Source organism: Rousettus aegyptiacus, unplaced genomic scaffold (assembly GCF_014176215.1).
Source record: "Rousettus aegyptiacus isolate mRouAeg1 unplaced genomic scaffold, mRouAeg1.p scaffold_m13_p_6, whole genome shotgun sequence".
NCBI classification, from domain to species: Eukaryota; Metazoa; Chordata; class Mammalia; order Chiroptera; family Pteropodidae; genus Rousettus; species Rousettus aegyptiacus.
Window position 1 is genome coordinate 91,309,618 of NW_023416309.1, and position 4,391 is coordinate 91,314,008.

Sequence of the window (4,391 nt, forward strand, 5' to 3'; positions counted from 1 at the left end):
TCTCTACTACTTTCAGTGTATACTCCAAATCTCTTTTGCTTAGCACATCAGTACCTTGTTTTATCTAAACACTTCTTACCCTTCCATCTTCATCTACTACACTTCTCCACGAGTGTCTCTCAGTTGTATCATGCAGAATTTCAGGTCTTCAAACATATAGTGCTTTTGCAGATGCTGCGCGCGCGCTCTCTCTCTCTTTCTCTCTCTTGAATGTCAACTTCTTAACTGCTTAGCATAATAACTCTCATCTAATCACTGGGTACTAAGTCTCAGTGCCATTTCCTCTTCAAAGCCCCCCTTCTGTATCCTGCCTTAATAAATATCATTAGATATTCTTATTATGTGCCACTGAAACATCTTGAACTGTACTCCATCATAGCACTTAACACACTGGTCAATTGTTTCTCTCTCCCACTGCCTAGAGCTTCCTCGAGGATAGGGCATCTTACTCAACTTTGTATCTGGCACCCACGTGCTCATTAGACGCTCAATAAATGTTCACTGAAGAAATATGTGATACAGAAAAATAACAAATTTTTATTTTCACCCCTCCACTTTCTGTATATTCTAAAGAAGGTAGATCCCCATGAAAACCTTTGGTTTTGCTCATCAGAGTGATTGCTGGGATGCAAATCATAGAAGCTAAGAGAAAAAAAACAAATTTCTTTGCATGAGAAAACATGCAAACATACCTTCTGGAGGTGGGATGTTTCTCTCACTAGTGTGCAGAAGAAATGCCGGATGGGAAATGGGGTCGTTTTGAAGAGAGAGATATAGCAGCTCCCATAGGATATAGAACTTAGGAGACACAGATGTTTAAGAGTGATGCACAATGTATAATTCCCTCTTGCATATTCACAAAAACTTTAGTAACAATTGACGTTACTTGTCTGTGCTTTTAGAGAATCATTTAGGTTTGTGTTTCCTCTGGGGGGAAGAAATTCATGAGGCAGGTGCAAGGGATTTGAGCCCAGGTTGTCTGACCCCCAACTCCAGGGAAGCATGAAGGGAAAAAGCACCGGACTTGGGGTCAGACAACCTGGGCTCAAATCTTGACTTTTTAATTTCTATTTACAAATTTAAGTAACTCACAAAACCTCTCTTTTTACTTCTTCGTCTATAAAATAGACATGATATTACCTACCTCACAGGATAGTTTTAAGGAGCTCTGTAAGACGCAAATTTCCAAGTCCATGTTAGGCACTCAAAAAGTTAAATCTGTGTAACCATAGTACATACCCTTCCATCTGGTCCAGTCTCTAAAAAAAGTCACTTTCAAATAAATACAGGCAAACAACAAGAATAATAAAGACAGGACTCTAAACTTTACTTGTTGGAAAATATTAAGGTATCCAACTCATACTCAGCATAACTTCTCACAATCTTTTCCTATTCTCACAATTCTGAGTCCTCTTAGCTAAATTCCTCTCCACCTCACGAAATACCTTTACCAATATCCCCTAGATTATGAAATACTTTTACTCTTACTCATCTCCATCATTTAGATCAATATAGCCAACCTATGAAGGCCTTTTCTTTCTCTCCAGATCTTTTTCTTCCTATTGTTTTCATCATGAAAGTCCAGGAAGTGGGTATAAAAGAGATAGTACTCCTCACAGGTCAAATGTCTTAGTCTATTTAGGCTGCTGTAGCAATATAGCACAGATTGGGTGGTTTATAAACAACAGAAACTTATTTCTCACAGTTATGGAGGCTGGGAGTCCAAGATCAGCATGGTCAGGTTCTGGAGAAGGCTCTCTTCCTGGTTGCAGACTGGTGATTTTCCCGTGTCCTTACATGCAGAAGAGGCAACGAACTCTCTCAGGACTCTTTTATGGGGCATTACTTTCATTCATGAAGATGGTGATTAACCTAATTACCTCCCAAAGCCCCCACCTCCTAATACCACCCCATTAAGCATTAAGATTTCTACATATGAATTTTGGCAGGGACACAATGTGCATAAAAGACTAAGTAGGAAAAGATGACATTCCTCTTTTCAGGAAAGGAGAAAGGCTGGAAGCGTTTACATTGTAATAACTGCTTTCCTTTATCATATTTGTAAAGAGACCTATTGAATGCTAGCAACAGAATAAGACTTGCAATAAAAAATTCAGGCAACCTTTCAGGGAATCTAGAATCAGTGTCCAGAGCAGAGCTGCTACTTTCTGCCAGAAAACTAAGTTCCAGGCACTTCCTAGTATGGTCAGCATCCTATCAGGGAACTCTGTGTCCCTCAGTGAGCAAGGCAGGTGTTCTCCCAAGAGTTTCCTCTGAGCAGGCTAGTGTCAGCTCCAACACCAGGTCATGCCTATGCAAATGTGTGTATGCAGTTTTGCAGAAAGAAGAACTACATCTGTGAGATTAACAAAAATTTCACATTCTGCTAATGGGAAAAACTTTCCATGTTCTTCTGCTCCACTGCACCCACTAATCTCTGAGTTGAATCTAGGATCTCTTTTCTGCAAACATACTCAGGATTCCTTCTCAGGAACAGATTCAAAAGAACACCTCACTAAAAAACTGTGGCAGGTGTTTACATAATTAATTCAAAGCTGTTGCTTGTATTTTTATCTTTTGAGGATTGCTTTTACTTTGGGGGGAGAGTTTGAGCAACAATGAGGCTGATTTCAAATCATGATCATATTGTTTAAACAAGCCACTTTCAGTTAATATTATTGCATTTCTGTAGAAGAGACCACTGCAGGTCAAGGTGTTTTACTCTGATTTTTATCTCAGTCATTACTTTTTTCCTTGGGTAAATGCCATTCACATTGGTATTTCAAAACCTCAGTGGCCTCTCACAAATTTTCCCCATACTGACCATGTCTTATCTTTGTTCAAGCCATTCTCTCTGTATAAAAGGCTATGCCAAGTCATACCCCATCATCTCTTTTAAAATTCATCTCTAGACTTCCTTCTCTCTCGTATCCCTTTTCCTAATTAGCTCCACCACACTCTGATAGCTTCTTATCTCTCCAAAGTCCTAAGTCATTGACAGAATGTGACCTGACATCTGTTGGTTCATTGTTTTTTTAACCTTTCTTATGTTATTTCATACCATTAATTTTAATCTATTTTTATTAGTTATTTCCTCTGTAACCTTTTCCTCCTCCACCAATTCATTTTGTCCAATGGCCTGACAGAGTCGATTAGTAAACTTTTAATTCATGCTCATTTTTCTGATGTGGTATAAAAAAATTTAAAATATATATATATATATATTATTTTAAAACTTAGGGAGAGGCAATCTGGTGTACTGAAAGGATTTGGGGCTTTTGTGTTAGACAAAGCTAGGTACAGATTCTAGTTTGGCCTTTGGCAAATTTCTAAACTCTCAGCCTCCTTATCTGTAAAATGAGTAAGATAATGCCTGTCTCATGGAGTTCTGGGGGAAATTAGTAAAATAACCATGGAAAGCACCCTTTAAGATCATGCCCCTTGGAGGCCATTAAAGGAAAAGAAATTAGAATTATGGGTGAAAGAATTCGCAGCTTTTCAATGCTGCACTGCATGCGTAGTAAAAAGTCCTAAGAGGCTGGCCTTATGTCCCCTTGACAGTCTCCAGTTTGGAGTTGGGGGGATGCGTGTGGACAAGCTCGCTGGAGGAGAACACCTAAATTCCAGGATGATAAGGGAGAGGATCAAGAAGTCACCCATCATTCACTTTCTTTCTTTCTTTCTTTTTTTTTTTTTTTTTGAACCTGTCTTCCAGCAAACCGTCTGAATTTAGGTTCAATAACAGGACCTTGACTCAAGTCCACTTTTTGGTTTATTTGGAAACTGCCTGGATAAAAATAAAATAAAATAAATTAGAAGACAACATTAAAGGGTCCCTGTAGGGGATACCTCCGTTTGAATCTCCTCACGTGACAGACCAAAAAAAAAAAAAAAGTTTTTAAATCTTCCCTGGATCCTCACATAATAGTGTAAGGTAAGCTAGCCTTCAGAGTGATGACGGAGTAAATAAATGAAGGGAGGGAGAAGTAAATGATGAAGAATGAATGAATGACACAGAGCCAGGACTAGAATACAGACAGGGGTTCTTGTTTGTTGCTATTTTCTTCACAGTTGCTTTTAAGATACTTGGCTCACCTTCTTTACAATTTCTCCTCCTGTGCCATCTGCCTCTTCTGTTTTCACGCTCCAACGCGACCCTTGGTGGATGGAAGCGCGCCGCCCTCCAGTCCTCAATTGCCCTGGCCCGGCTGCTCCGCCACGAGGCCCCGCCCCTCCTCCCGGCCTTTGCAGGTTGAATGGCAGCGTTGCCGCCGCGCCGCTCGGGGTGCTGATTGGCTTCCTGGAGCAGTGACGCGCAGGCGGCCACGGGAGCACGCAGATGGGCGGAGCCGGCGGGGGTGGAGCGGGGCTCCGGGGAGGGGCACTGGTGC

At 40.8% G+C, this 4,391-nt stretch overlaps 1 protein-coding gene across 10 annotated transcripts in view; it reads right to left on the bottom strand.

Moving 5' to 3' along the window:
• LOC107515746 (60S ribosomal protein L10a-like) overlaps positions 1-4,286 on the bottom strand; it is a 226,600-nt gene extending 222,314 nt beyond the window's left edge. For 7 of the 10 annotated variants that reach the window (XR_004951655.1, XR_004951659.1, XR_004951658.1 and 4 more), the window contains exon 1: positions 693-4,286. The gene's annotated coding sequence lies outside the window, so the exon portion shown is untranslated. The remainder of the gene's footprint in view (positions 1-692) is intronic. The other 3 variants (XR_004951662.1, XR_004951663.1, XR_004951661.1) reach the window with 3 other exon arrangements.
• Positions 4,287-4,391: the final 105 nt, after the last annotated feature.